Source organism: Adiantum capillus-veneris, chromosome 23, assembly GCF_014529385.1.
Source record: "Adiantum capillus-veneris isolate H3 chromosome 23, ASM1452938v2, whole genome shotgun sequence".
Classification (NCBI taxonomy): domain Eukaryota; kingdom Viridiplantae; phylum Streptophyta; class Polypodiopsida; order Polypodiales; family Pteridaceae; genus Adiantum; species Adiantum capillus-veneris.
This window is the reverse complement of record NC_140953.1, coordinates 27,637,943-27,654,285: the sequence shown is the minus strand read 5'-3', so window position 1 is coordinate 27,654,285 and position 16,343 is coordinate 27,637,943. Positions and strand designations below refer to the sequence as shown.

General features: G+C 39.7%; 1 pseudogene; it reads right to left on the bottom strand.

Annotated features, from left to right (window-relative positions):
* The window catches only part of LOC147427556 (uncharacterized), a 47,362-nt pseudogene extending 31,442 nt beyond the window's left edge, over nt 1–15,920 (bottom strand).
* Between the last annotated feature and the right edge of the window lie 423 nt (nt 15,921–16,343).

Below are 16,343 nucleotides of genomic sequence, written 5' to 3'. Positions count from 1 at the left end.
AGAGTATGGCAAACATCTCATGATTCGTTACAAGGGTGACGTGCCAAAAAACAAAATTGAACCTTCAAAATCTTGATACACTTCAAGTAGCAATTGTATAAGATCATGTATTACATAAATTTTGTACAATGTCATCCACTCAGAGTATCTTTCTCCACTTGTGATTCACATACACCATTGTCTCTCTCCACCTTCATTGACTTTCACGAGCTCCGGAGTTGTTGTATGCCATTGATCTTTTAACTTTTTGTTGATGTAAATGTCTCATGGCTTGTGCTGTTGCTGAATTTGCCAAGACTTCTTTTGCCTGCATTCGATGAATGATTCTACGATAGAACCATTCAAATAGTTCTCTCAAACTGTTAGCCTTGATTCGAGAGCCACCATGTCGTGTGTGCCTGAAATAAGCATTTCTCGCCATGTAATGAGACTTTTCCATCCCTTGGGTATTCCATATTGCCGGGTTCCCATAATTTTATATAAAATATGGTAAATGATTGAAGATGATGTGTTGGATATGAAAACAGATTAGTTAGAATGTTTTACACTCACATATTTGCACATAAGAGAGAATGAAATACACGATAATACCATGTAGTGAGTAATCTGGGTGTCTGTCCATGCTGTCTTGAATGATTTTTTCAGAAGGTTGAGATTCTCCTTGAACTTGTTCATATCACCTTGTGACCAGTCATCTTTGTCGCACATCAAAAATAGGATGTCTATTGATCGCCAAACCTCAGCCTTCGCGTTACGAGTAGTTGGTTCTTGGTCTTTGACTGCAATATGTAGTTTTTTCCAGCTATGATACTTTACCTTGCTAACATAAGATGTGTTATATATTTTTCCATGTTTTGTTAGCTTCGGATCTCTTGTACCTTGGGGTTTAGATAAAAACCTCCATGCCTTCACCCCACCAATGGATGGTTTGCATGGGACATCCTTCTCAACAGTTGATCTCTTTTCATCCCGCTGGATTTTCACATTGCCACCATGAAGCCCCATATCCGACAGTACCATTTCTAAGCACTGCAGAGCTACTTGTCGTTCTGCCGAGTTCTTAATCTTCCAAGCAAACCTGATGTATAAGTAGACCAATTTCTCCACAATTCTACAAAGGGCATGCATTGTACAAATGTGGACATTCACAAGTGGTATTTTCAAAACCGGTCGAAAAGCAGGATCCTCAATGTGACGTGTTGGAGATTTTCTCCACCACTTTGGGTCCATGACCTTTGCAAGCTCCATGCAGAACAAACACGGCGACTTTGCCATTGCACCCATTCCACAATTATACATGCACTTTAATGTTTTGAGGTCACCTGCAAGATGCCACTGAACTTGAAAGTCTCCCCTTCCATCTAGACGTAGTACCTCTCCCTGGTTAGTCTGTCGATCAATCACCTCCGAAATATTAGTTCGATGGAACACCCAATATAGAATCTCATGATCTTCTTTCTTTACCTGCAATACAAAATAAATGAGACTTAAGTAGATGTGAACATTTGAGCTTACCTGAGAATCTCGCTTACCTCAAACGCACCAAGCCACCATATGTTAGATTCTGATTGAACACTAAAATAGAAAGGATCATCAGTGGGACACTTTGAGAGGGCTCTATTCATTAAAGTAATAGTAACACGCTCTAGATTTTTCTCTTTAACAAGCTCACACTCATCTAGTTTTAACACAAAATGTAATACCCCTCGTGACTCTTCAAATGTGATGTTGTAAAACTCCACCATTCTCTTTTGTAATATCCGCAGGTCCATAAAAATATTATTGAACTCATCATATGCCATGTTTCCTCCATGGCCACTGTAAGTTGCTTTAATATGAAAGGGCTGTCCAAGATAGTCTCCCTGTGCCTTGTTAAGCTGAACCCTCTCTTTCCAAACACTTGAGGCTGATGGTAGAAGTTTGGATTTTATACCCTTCTTAACAAAGATGGATGAGACAGACTTTTGGATAGCCGAATATCCTCTTTTTCTTACACCAAGTGAATCAAGTGTGCCTTGTATCTCTTTTGCAGGCACTGAGTTCTCTGAAATAAAGCGGTCCACTACATTTCGTTGTAGGACCTTAAACTTCTTGTCATGTACTATATCTGCTGCCAAGATTCTACTTATAAGTGGCTTCAATCTCTTTCCTATATTGGCTTTGGGGTCAATGTTTTCCTTGTCAGGATAGATTGAATCTCTACATGAAGACAATGCATAAGTAAATAACAGAAAATTTGCTTCACTAACACTATTTAGGCACATGAAAACAATGCATAACAAGAAAAAACAAAAAGATTACTTAACTAAGACAATGTAGCCAACCAAGAAGCATCACCTTAATGCTCGGATTCTTTTCTTGAGACCTCTTGATGCAACCTGCAATGTTTCAAGATTGTGCAATTTCTTCTTTCGGATACGACCACCCAAGATGGTGTCCTTCATTTGACAACTTCGCACCTTTCCTTTCAGTTCTTGTACCTCTGTTTTATGTTGCAAAATGGTAACCTGATATGTAGAATGTAAATGTGAAAGGCGAACAATCTCACATTGTTGATCTTGGAGAATGCCCTTGTAAATTTCAGCTTCTCTTGTAAGAGATTTACAATAACCCAGAAGGCCCTTTTCTCCATCACCAACAAAGGTTAATAAGCTTGTAGGATTGACAAACGGTGGAGACGCATTAGTCATTGGATTCTTAGGGTAGAGAGAGCCTCTCGTCCAGATATCTATGTGTTTAGCTCCCTGAGCTCTGAGCGTGTCCATGGAAGCGGGAGGTATATGTGTGTTTTACTGCGCTTAATCAATGGTTGGTACTCATTGTCCAAATCAATGTGAAGGTGATATTTGGCTCGTTTCTGGGTAACATTTGTGCCATTTGAGGAGTGCGCCATTAGCCAAATGTGCAGGTTTAATGGAAAGTGAATAGCGGCTACGCCTTCGTCCCTCCATGTTAGCCTCATTCCCTCCATATTGACGAGGTTCATTCAATGCAACTGAAAAGAGGATTATCCCTCAATCACTACGAACGAATGTTCAGAAGAGTAAGGAATTTACTTAAAGTACACTTTTTGAACTTTTACAATGAAAGACCCAGCTCTATTATTTGCCATTTTTTCTAGAGAGAGAGTGCAAAAAATACATTTTCTTAGAAGGCCCTCCAAATGACCTCCGAAATTCCCTAATGTGCCTCCCAAGGCGGAATATTGTAGTTTACAACCACCACCGGCCAAGTGCTCGATGAAGTAGAGCGATGCCCAAATGGATTCACTCCATCACTAGCTAACCCAATCCTCAAGTGACGAGGCTCATCCCTGAACTCTGGCCATGTGTCCTCTATGTGCTTCCACGCTGGTGAGTCAGCTGGCACTCTCATAATACCATATGTGGAGCAATTTTTTGCATGCCAACTCAAAAGCTCGCTCGTACCCTTCGATCTAAACATGTGTTGGATGCGAGGGATGAGTGGAAAATGCCTCAAAACTTTACGTGGAATTCTGTTGCTCTGCATTCCTTCTTTGAACCTAGGCTCCCCGCACGATAGACATGTGTCACAATCGGCATGCTCATTATGAAAGAGCACACAATCGTTCACGCAAGCATGAATGCCTTCATAATCCATCCCTAATGCAGTCACCACTTCGCGGGCTTTTCATCTATTCTCTGGCATGTGATTGCCAGCTTGCAGCATCTTTCCTAGCAACCTATCACAAGAAAAAAGTACATTAGAAGCTAATTTATGCACTCCACAAGCATCCTTCACAATCTGTATACATACCTCAAAAGTGCATCGATGCTAGCATTGCTCCATCCAAACATTGCCTGAAGGTTAAGGACTTCCAGAGATGCCCTTAAAATGGAGTAAGAGCATCTATCATATAGTGTGGTGTGTGGCGAATCGAGTAGCTCACTCCTTGTTCTTTCGGAAGCTTCTTCGCATGCACACTGATTCATGCTCCTCCTCTCGTGCAAAGAGATCCTCAACCATTCTATGCAAATGGTCGTCTTCTGCATCCACATAAGGAGATGGGATGTGGTCACTCGGATAAGAGGGAGCATCAATACTTGGCTGATTTGATGTGCTTCCTCCCTCTCTAATGGATTCCTGGCGCATGGGCTCTTCCACCCTCTTTTCCCCTCCTCCACCAACCACACGCCAATGAGGGGTGACATCAATAGCCGCTACAATTCGCAGATTGTTTGTTTCCATCCGTGCACACTTGCGAGGATCATCCCATAGTCCATAATCTTCTACATGGCTCAAGCATATCCGTCGAAGTCGAGCAATGGCGCATTTGCACCGCACGCATGGGCATGGTAATCGCTCGGCCAAGCACCGTGATCTATCCGGTTCAGTGGACGGGCCAAAATCATCCTAAGCAACCTACATTAATAAAATACATACACTAATTAAAATCAAATTACCAAAGAATGTTAATAAAATATCAGTAAAAAGTAAAAATTAAACTTTTAGGTAAAAATGTCATTTTCAAAGTACTAGGAATACTTTCATTTTATATATAGTTTATAAAAAACATAGTACCAATAGACTTTGAGGATCAATAGTAATAATTTCAGAACGTGGTCCTCTGTGTATATGGCCTGAATTTGCGCCGCGGTAATAGGTGCAGTAATAAGCGCGGCAAGGCAGGCGATAATGCTCGCGGTAATAGGAGCGGCAAATCAATTTTCAAATTTTTTTATAAATAGGGGCACCCGCATGCCCCGCGAAGTTCAAAGCCCTAAAATTAGAATTTCATCATCTTCTCCACAGAAACCGAGAGCGCGAACCTCACAACCTTGAGCTCTACCTCCATCTCTACTCTTCTACTCTCCACCATCTCTACTCTCCTACCCTCTCCCAACAAGCGCTCCAGGTTCCATGTAAGTTTTGTTGTTATGTTTTTTGATTTTTTCACACGCATACACACACATGCATACACACACACACGCATACACACACATGCATACATACATGTATACACTCATACACACGCATGCACACACATGCATACACATGCATACACACACACTAATTAGTGCATGTGTTCTTTACACACACTAATTAGTCTGTGCATTATTCTAATGCACACACTAGTTAGTGTAAGTAAAGACACACCAAAACCTAAATTTGTTAATTATTAGTTACTTGCAAAATCTAAACTTGTTAGATTTGTCAAATTTGTTAAATTTATTACTTGCCTAACCTAATATGTTAAATTTGGGATTGGCCATGCACACACTAATTAGTGTGTGATTAGTGTGTGCATTGGCCAATGTGATTGGTCAATGCACACACTAATTAGTGTTTTATTAGTGTGTACATTGGCCAATGTGATTGGTCAATGCACACACTAATTAGTGTGTGCATTGGTCAATGGGATTGGCCAATTCAAACACTAATTAGTGCTCATTAACACACACTATTTTGTGTGTGATTAGTGTGTGCATTGGCCAATGTGATTGGTCAATGTACACACTAATTAGTGTGTGATTAGTGTGTGCATTGGTCAATGGGATTGTCCAATTCACACACTAATTAGTATGTGTTAACACACACCAATTTGTGTGTGATTAGTGTGTGCATTGGCCAATGTGATTGGTCAATGCACACACTAGTTAGTTTGTGATTAGTGTGTGCATTGGCCAATGTGATTGGTTAATGCACACACTAATTAGTTTGGGATTAGTGTGTGCATTGGCCAATGTGATTGGTCAATGTACACACTAATTAGTGTGTGATTAGTGTGTGCATTGGTCAATGGGATTGGCCAATTCACACACTAATTAGTAACCCTAAACACACACTAATTTGTGTGTGATTAGTATGTGCATTGGCCAATGTGATTGGTCAATGCACACTCTAACTAGTTTGTGATTAGTGTGTGCATTGGCCAATGTGATTGGTCAATGCACACAATAATTAGTTTGGGATTAGTGTGTGCATTGGTCAATTGGATTGGCCAATACACACACTATTTAGTGTGTGATTAGTGTGTGCATTGGTCAATGGGATTGGCCAATTCACACACTAATTAGTATCTGTTAACACACACTAATTTGTGTGTGATTAGTGTGTGCATTGGCCAATGTGATTGGTCAATCCACACACTAAGAAGTTTGGGATTAGTGTGTGCATTGGTCAATTGGATTGGCCAATACACACATTATTGGTCAATACACACATTATTTTAGTGTGTGATTAGTGTGTGCACAAGCCAATACACACATTATTTAGTGTGTGATTAGTGTGTGCACAAGCCAATTAGATTGGCCAATACACACACTATTTAGTGTGTGATTAGTATGTGCATTGGTCAATTGGATTGACCAATACACACACTATTTGGTGTGTGATTAGTGTGTGCATTGACCAATGGAATTGGCCAATGCACACACTAATTAGCGTGTGATTAGTCCAATTACACAAGCCAATGCACACACTAATTAGTGTATGTTAACACACACTAATTAGTGTGTGCACAATCTAATGCACACACTAATTAGTGTATGTTAAAACACACTAATTAGTGTGTGCACAAGCCAATGCACACACTAATTAGTGTATGTTAACACACACTAATTAGTGTGTGCACAATCTAATGCACACACTAATTAGTGTATGTTAAAACACACTAATTAGTGTGTGCACAAGTCAATTACACAAGACAATTACACTAAAACACACACTAATTAGTGTGTGCACAAGCCAATTACATTGGTCAACACTAAAACACACACTAATTATGTTAAATTAAACAACAATCAACACAAAAACAGAAACATACCTCCATGATTAAGTCGTAGGTGACGTATTGGGTCCCAATGGCCGTCCAAGTGATCGCGCAATCGGTCACACTAATCATAAACACAATAATCTCTTATTACTCAATACACACACTAATATCTTATTAGCACTCAAGGCTTTGCCAGACTCTTTTATAGGTTGTAGACACACATTGGATTCTTTCCATATTGGATACTATAGAGAATCCAATGTTAAAAAATCCAATGTTTTAAAAAAATCAATGTGTAAATTTTTAATCATATATTCAAATTTTATACCCTAGTTTAATCTTTGTCATAATAAATGCAGACCATGTCTTCTTCTTCCACACCACGCTTTCACAACATTGAGGATTTCATGGCAGACGGGATGTCATATCTCGACGCTCTCTCTGCCTATCATTCACAGCCGTTGCCTCAGCAGTCATCATCAAGGTTCGGCTGGTTTCAGGACGCTCTAGGTGGGTCCGCTGCCATACCTGTGACCGATCCAGATGTGGAGAGGTCATTGCGTCTTTGGGCTGAGTGGTTAGGTTCAGAGCAGAACCTTACGCAACGCTATTCACCTGCGTAGCTAGCAGCTTTTGGATTATCAGAGGTCTCTACTCCAACTGGTGGCACTCCATACCTGCAGAGTTTTCCAGCTACAGCTCCAGGTTCAACTTTTCCTTCACAGGTTCCAACACCCCAGGGTCCGACGCCACGGGCGTCCACCTATCCATCACCTATCCCACCTTCTTCCCCAGATTCACGTCGGCGCCCTCTCTTTTGGCAGTCATCGTCAAGACAGCTCGCGCGCTAGCGCCGATCGATCTCGACGAGGGAGCGGAGCTAGTTGTTGTTTTGGGGGGGGGGGGGGGGGGGGGGGGGGGAGTACTACAGATTCTCCTCCATAGTCACCACTCCCTGGTCCAGCAGAAGATGAGGACCATGAGATGCCTTCACCAGATGCTCGCGGGTTATACTACCAGGTTCATAGAGGAGGTATGGTGGATCTCGGGACAGCATAGGGGAGGAGATTCCGCACACACGTCAACCAATTAATCCACTCCACATATATCAATTGTTTTCTCAAATTTGATCAGCAAGATCCCTACAACCTCACATATATAGAGACAACCATGCACATGCGTTTCCCCAACCCTGAGGGGCAACAATTCTCAAGACAATGGTTGCAAGAGCATGTCAAAACATTTATGAAGAACAAAAAATCTAGTGTGAGGAGAGCTGCAAAGAAGACAATGGAGTCTCCAGAGCATAGCTATCGGCCAGGAAATGTCCATGATGTGGAGTGGGAGACTGCTATGGGCGAGAAAGAGGACGAAATGGCAACGGGTGCGAGGATGTATACGCGTCAAGTTGAGGCCAGATCCTATCAGACTCCTACGCATTATGGTTCGGGAGGAAAAACCGCTAGGAAAGACAAATATGTAAGTAAAAATATTATTTTTATTGTAAAAAATCTATTGTTTTTTATTTAATTAATTGGTTGCTATTTTTTGTCAGTATAAAATTACCATGAGTCGCCCGACCAGAGATGTGCAGAGATATAGAGAGAACCATACCGAGTATCAAACTTGGTGTTGGCTGTTTGAAAATCAAATGATCTCTCGAGAGGAGTTCGAAAATGCGTGCAGAAGTCTGCAACATGTAAGTTTAAGCTTATTTAAATAATCAAATTATTGATTTTATATCAAATATTAAATAACAAAGTGTTAATTGTTTCTTTTTTATGGTTTTGCAGAGTCAAGGAGTTCCACGCGAAATGCCGCCAACTCCCCCATGAGCACCCTCTATTTTGTATACGCGGGCCCCGTTTGCCCTATCCCACATGACCATACTCTATTTTGTACACACGGGCTTTTTTTGCCCTTTATGTAGATGCAATACCTATCATTTTTTGGCTCAATACCTCCCCCAATTGTAATTCAACTTATGTAAATGAAATTATCAATCTTTTTTTGGCTCAATGTATTGTCCAATTGTGATATTTTCTTGTAATTAATAATAATTTTGTAAAAGAACTAAAATAAATAAAATAATAGACGACCTTTTGGATGGTCCTGCAAAGGACAATCCAAACGGTCATCTCTTTTTTTATAATAAATCCCGCCACGGTAATGCCCGCGATAACTCACACGCGGTAATGTTTGCGGGTATTTTTGCAGCCAAAAACGCGGTAACGGTTGCGACTATATTTTCGCGATCATTACCGCGGAAGTTACCGCTAGACCATTACCGCAAACTTTTCCGCAGTGTTTTTTTGCGGTAATGTGCGCGATAATATCGCGCATATGTTATAGTGATGCAGGCCTACTGTAAGAGGATGATGATCTCTTTCTCGAAGGTCTCCATTTCCCCTTCTACAAGCTCGGGAAGGCTCGGGAATCTCAGCATGCTCTCTTATCTTGTCCCGCTTCTAGTTGTTGTCGTGCGAGGTGGCGATGACACTTATTATGACGGTGAGCGATGAAATGCCTAGTCCGATCAAAGGTACACTGCCGGAAACCTTGGCCACGTCTTGCAGCACACGGTTCACAGTGAATGGCGACATCCATGGAATCAAGCGTCGCCTGGGTAAATTACAACACGAGAAGTTTTCAGCATTAAATTGATGGGGATAGCAGCTTCATGAGCTTCTGCGGGAGATCAAGTGCTGTGTAATAGGACTAATTTTTGAAGTTCTTAAAGTCGAAAAGAATATAGTAGGGCATATCTTACGTTTAGCACGATTTAAAGGATTGTTGAATAGTCTATTAAATAGAGCTTATCTGAATGAGTTTGAGATATTAAGAGAGAACATATAATATTTTTCTAAATAATACACTAAAGACGTATTTGTTAAAGATTAATGAATAATAGATAGTCTGTGTATGAAGAGTAAAATTGAGATTTTTATTAATATCAGTGTTTTATATTTATGTGTTTTAGCTTAAAATGCATAGGTAGGCTTAAAATAAGTTGAAAAAGTAGTGGAGACCCAAAAATAGAGGTTTTATGAGTCGCGACCTAAAAGTTGCGTTTCCAGACAAAGAAATACATTTTTTCGCAACTCTGTTCACGTGACCTTCTAGACCAGAGCTATTCCCGTCGTTTTGAGTACCTGGATTGCTCTGTTCTGAGTTCGTTTGTAAAAGTTATGATGAAAACAAACAGAAGACAGCAGCAGTGTAGTATACACAGGGACATGCAGACATACAACATCATACAGCTCTCCTTGCTATCAACCAAGAAGTGGATTTGTTTCTTCATGGTACACTATTGCAATTGAGATTATGAAGGTACATAATTATCTTTTTTTACTTTGATTATCATGTTGAATTGGTTGCACGAGTATGTTCTTTTGGCTATTTTGTAGGCGATGCAGAAATCAATGTGTGAAACAGGATCTGTGCTAAGTGTCATGATAAAAATCTAACCTTTACAGATCGCTTAGCGATCACGTTCTTATTTTATTCTCGCAGGTATACTTGGTGCGAAAATCGTGCAGGCTTTTCGAGGAAAAGAAGGATAAAAGCACGACGGGTGGTGCGTTTGGGGATCATTCATAGATCTCCTCTTCTGCGAGTGAGAGTGCGACTGCGAGTGAGAGTGAGAGTGCGAGTGCGAGTGAGACGTTGCATGCAAGCGGACTGAAGCTCGGGGGTGGTCGGGAGGTTCGAGCTCCGTACAACGGAGTGCGCCCATATATTTTATTGCTCCTCTGTTGTATCAAAACTCTACAAAAATCCATCAATACAAAGATCTCTTTCTCTATCTTTTGCTGCCTATCTCTATTATTCTGTTCCTGTGACAATTGGTATCAGAGCAAGCGGTTGATTCTGGACATAGAAGGATACAAGAGGAGGATGAAGGAGCAAGAAGACCTTATTCGACGACTATGAGAAGATCTAGAACAAGCAAATCGGGAGCGTGTTGAGGCTCTACGGGGCAAAGCAACATGAGAGCCTAATATCTATGTGGACTTGATGGAAACCATGAAGAGGAAAACCATGCTATGCCACCAGGAAACAATAATCATCGTGGCGGCGATGGGGCACTTGGCGGTGGTGATGGTGGGAACGGTGGTGGTGGACGTAGAGGTCGTCAATGCAAAAAAGAAACGATGACCATATGGAAAAAGCGACAACCAAATCATTCTTAAAGAAGGCTAAGCTTAAAGAGTTTGATGGCATAAGAAAGATATGGGAAGATTTAGAAGCGTGGATTGAAGAACTCAAAGATTTGGATTATACTTTCAATATCGAGAACACGACCACCAGACTTTTGAATGCTCGAGCAAGGTGACCGATAAGACAATACGTACCAAGATGGCTCAATTGGAGACTTTTGGCAATGCGTACGATACAGGTAAGTCATCTACCCCTTCTTTGTGATGTTTTATGTCTTTGATACGTCCTTTGAAAGCTTCTGTGATCGAAATTATGCGTAAAAGTTAAGATTTAAATTTGAATTTCTTAATTGTAGTATTCATTGCTTCTTATCGTCTAAATTGATTGAGAAATTAAACTTGAAATTAAATCGAGAAGTCAAAAGACTTGTGGACTTAACCAGTGGTAATAATAGTTTCACGAAAGAGATAGTAGATTTTATTTTTTTTTTTCTTTGAAGAGTCGGAAGCATAAAGATGATATCTATATCATAAACATTGATATGCATGATATTATCATCGGTATCAATTAGATGATTGAAAATCATGTTTTGATTGATTGTTAAGAAAGAAAAATATATCTTTAATCATTTGATGATGATAAGTCACACTCTTTGTGGAAACAAAGAGATTCTAAATCTAGTTTTGGCCATGGAATTGATAACGTGACTTAGATAAGGGTGTGAGACGTTGCTTGTGTTTGCTAATGAGATGAAAGAAGAATCTGGGGATAAAGAGAAAGAGAAAAATCTAGAATTTGTAGAGGATCTCTTACATGAATTTAAGGATGTGTTTCTGGATGATCTTCCTGGTATACCTCCGCCTAGAGCGGTAGACCATGCCATAGATCTATATCCAGGGAAAACACCTTATTCAAGAGCTCCATTCAGGTTCAATATTGATGAGCTTAAAGAGCTCAAGATACAACTTTATGATCTTTTGAAAAAGGGTTTCATTAAACCTAGTGTATCTCCTTGGGGTAGTCTTGTGTTATTCCAAAAGAAAAAGGATGGTACGTACATATAGGTTATACATCGACTATAGGGGATTAAACCAACAGACCATTAAGAACAAATATTATCCTCTTCCTCACATAGATGAACCGCTTAGTCATTTGAGTGGTGCCACAATATTTTCAAAGGTTGACCTTCGTTCTGGCTACCATCAAATCCGCATCAAGGCCGAGGACATTCCAAAGACTGCTTTCGTACACGTTATAGGCATTATGAATTTACAGTTCTTGCTTTTGGTTTGACTAATGCACCAACAACTTTCATATGCTTAATGAATAATATTTTTCACCCGTATCTTGATGACTTCATTCTGGTATTCTTGGATGATATTTTTGTGTATTCTAAGAATGAATAAGATCATGCATTGGACTTAAAGAAAACATTTGAGGTTTTGCGTAAATATAAATTGTATGCCAAAGCAAGTAAGTGTTCTTTTGCAAAGGATCAGATTGTGTATTTGGGAAGAGTGATTTCTAAAGAGGGGATTCACATTGATCTTGACAAAGTTAAGACTACTGTGGAGTGGCCAACACCTAAGTCATTAAGGGATGTCAGAAGCTTTATGGGTCTAGCACAATATGAGAGAGTACACATTAAAGATTTCTCTAAGATAGCAAGTCCTTTGACCAAATTGACCAAGAAAGACAAGGGTTTTGTGTGGACTTCTACCTGTGAGACTGCTTTTGAGACCTTGAAGGCTAAAATAGCGGAAAATTGTACGTGTTTTAAAAGTTCCTGAGATGGGAAAACCATTTGTTGTGTCATGTGACGCTAGTGGTGAACAATTAGGTTGTGTTTTGACACAAGAAGGAAGAGTGGTTGCATATGAGTCTAGGAAATTAAGACGACATGAATTGAACTATGCAACACATGATCTAGAATTGCTTGCTGTTGTTCATGCATTGAAACATTGGTGTCATCTTTTGCTTGGTGTCAAATTTGAATTGCGTACTGATCATCAAAGTTTGAAGTATATTTTCACTCAGCCATTGTTAAACAACAGACAAAGGAGATGGATTGAATTGCTACCTGAGTATGATTTTGATTTGAAGTATTTGTGTGGAAAAGAAAATAAGGTTGCAGATGCATTGAGTCGTAGGCCCATGTGTAATTTGTTGACTGTTGTGCGGTCCAATTTGATTGATGATATACATGCTGAAGTTGAAAATGATTCTTTTTATACGCCTATTTTGAAATTCTTGCGTGAAAATATTGGTAAGATTTATGAGAACGGATATCACTTGTATAAGGGAAATATATATTATTATGACCGCTTGTGTATTCTTGCAAATTCTGCTTTTAAGAGTCAAATTCTGCATGAGTGTCATAATTCACCTTTTTCTAGTCATCCTGGATTGAATGAGACATATGAAAAGATTCAAAGTTCATTCTTTTGGTCGCATATGAAATTGGATGTTCAGAATTATGTGCGTGAGTGCTTTCAATGTCAACAAGTTAAGATTGAGCATAGGAGGATGCCTAGTGACCTTCAACCCTTAGACATTCCTTTACAAAAGTGGGAGTCTATATCCATGGACTTTATCATTAGACTTCCTACTACTCCTGGAGGGTATGATTCAATCTTTGTGGTGCTAGATAGACTCACAAAATAAGCTCACTTTTTTCATGTAAAAATAACTGCTACTACATTTGACCATTGCATGCTTGTTTGTGAAAGAGATATTTCGTTTGCATGGCATGTCCAAGAGTATAGTGTCTGACAGAGATTCTAAGTTCACTTCTCATTTTTGGAGAGCGACTTTTGACTCTATAGGTACCCAGTTACGCATGTCTACTGATTTTCATCCTCAAACTGATGGGAAAACGGAGAGAGTGAATCGTATTTTAGAAGATATGTTACGAATGTATGTCAATGAAAACCAATCTAATTGGAATGAATATCTGCCTTTGGTTGAATTTGGATATAACAGTTTATATCATTCATCTATTAGGACGACTCCATTTGAGGCAATGTATGGCTTTAACTATGCCACACCTATTAATTTTCTTACTCGAGGAAGAAGGTAGAACTGTCACGTGAGATACTTGAGAAAATGGATAGCGAGTTGGTCAAAATTAGGGGAATATTAGAGAAAGCTCAAAAGAGACATAAATTGTATTATGACAAGAAACATCGAGTTGTGGAGTATGAAACTGGTGATATGGTTTTCTTAAAGGTTATTCCCGAGAAGTCTCATTTGATTCTTGGAAAGGATAAGAGATTGTCTCCACGATTTGCTGGGCCATTTAAAATTTTGAAGCGCATTGGTTCATTAGCTTAAAATTTGGAATTGCCTTCTCATGTTAAAGTACATCATGTATTCCATGTGAGTTTATTGAAAAAGTATGTTCCTAATGTGCATCATGTTTTACAGGACAACTCTAAGTTGAAAGATGACGTAACATTGACTGTAGAACCAGACTTAGTGTTAGATAGGCGTGTTAAACATCTGAGAAATAGAGACATGATGGAAGTTTTGGTTAAGTGGCAGAACTATCCAGTAGAGGATGCATCATGGGTTGATCTTAGTGTTTTGCAAACAGAATTTCCCTTTCTTTCCAACTATGAGGACAGAGTTAATTTTGATAAGGGGGGAATGTAATAGGACTAATGTTTGAAGTTCTTAAAGTCAAAAAGAATATAGTAGGGCATATCTTACGTTTAGCACGATTTAAAAGATTGTTGAATAGTCTATTAAATAGAGCTTATATGCATGAGTTTGAGATATTAAGAGAGAAAATATATTATTTTTCTAAATAATACACTAAAGACGTATTTGATAAAGATTAATAAATAACAGATAGTCTGTGTATGAAGAGTAAAATTGAGATTTTTATTAATATCAGTGTTTTATATTTATGTGTTTTAGCTTAAAATGCATGGGTAGGCTTAAAATACGTTGAAAAAGTAGTGGAGACCCAAAAATAAAGGTTTTATAAGTCGCGACCTAAAAGTTGCGTTTCCAGCCAAAGAAATACATTTTTTTGCAATTTTGTTCGCGAAGCCTTGTGGACCAGACCTATTCCCGTCGTTCTGAGTACCTGGATTGCTCTGTTTAGAGTTCGTTTGTAAAAGTTATGATGAAAACAAACAGAAGACAGCAGCAATGTAGTATACACAGGGACATGCAGACATACAACATCATACAGCTCTCCCTGCTATCAACCAAGAAGTGGATTTTTTTCTTCATGGTAGACTATTGCACTTGAGATTATGAAGGTACATAATTATCTTTTTTTACTTTGATTATCATGTTGAATTGGTTGCACGAGTATGTTCTTTTGGCTATTTTGTAGGCGATGCAGAAATCAATGTGTGAAACAGGATCTGTGCTAAGTGTCATGATAAAAATCTAACCTTTACGGATCGCTTAGCGATCACGTTCTTATTTTATTCTTGCAGGTATACTTGGTGCGAAAATCGTGCAGGCTTTTCGAGGAAAAGAAGCACGACGGGTGGTGCGTTTGGGGATCATTCATAGATCTCCTCTTCTGCGAGTGCAAGTGCGAGTGCGAGTGAGAGAGCGAGTGAGAGTGAGACGCTACATGCAAGCGGACTGAAGCTCAGGGGTGGTCGGGAGGTTCGAGCTCCGTACAACGGATCGAGTGCGCCCATATATTTTATTGCTCCTCTGTTGTATCAAAACTCTACAAAAATCCATCAATACAAAGATCTCTTTCTCTATCTTTTGTTGCCTATCTCTATTATTCTGTTCCTATGACATGTTGTGCTACTGCAGGGGATTGAACAACCCTCCCGGCCTCTCCCACCGCCTCCCGCATGAGCAGCTTGTAGTGAAGAGTGGAATTAGAAGGAAAGAAATTAAAAGTGGAAGCTGCTACCTTGCCGAAGGAAAGGATGTTCTTTACGAGTGGAGGAGCAGTCCAGATGTTGGAGATGACCATTCGTACAGGATCGCCTTCAGCAGAACTGACCATGTCAAAAATACTTCGTTTAGTAGCTGCTGTCATTAATTAATCTCTTATCTTATCTTATTATTATTAAGGAGACAGGGAGAGGGAGAGAGAGAGAGGAGAGGGGGGGGCCTGTTATAATATTGTGAAGAATGGCAGCTTGTCGAGGCACGTTGATGCTTCCTCTCCTCTCAATTAACGCATCTGATGATCTCCGGCTCCTGCAGGACAGGGCCCTCATTAGTACCAAAAGTGTCGATTGCACTTGATACTTCAGCACCAATCATGAGGAGTCCCTGAAGCCCGTACCAGAATATATTTACCTTGGGAATTCTGCAAGCATCGTAGCAGCACGAATGAGTCAAGAAAACTGCAGAATGAAAACCTTGCAACGAGAACATCTTTCTAAAGGCAATTAATTTGTCTCTATATTGTAACTCCGTCCAACACTCGAGACGATAAAAGCGGCGGGAGAAGGGC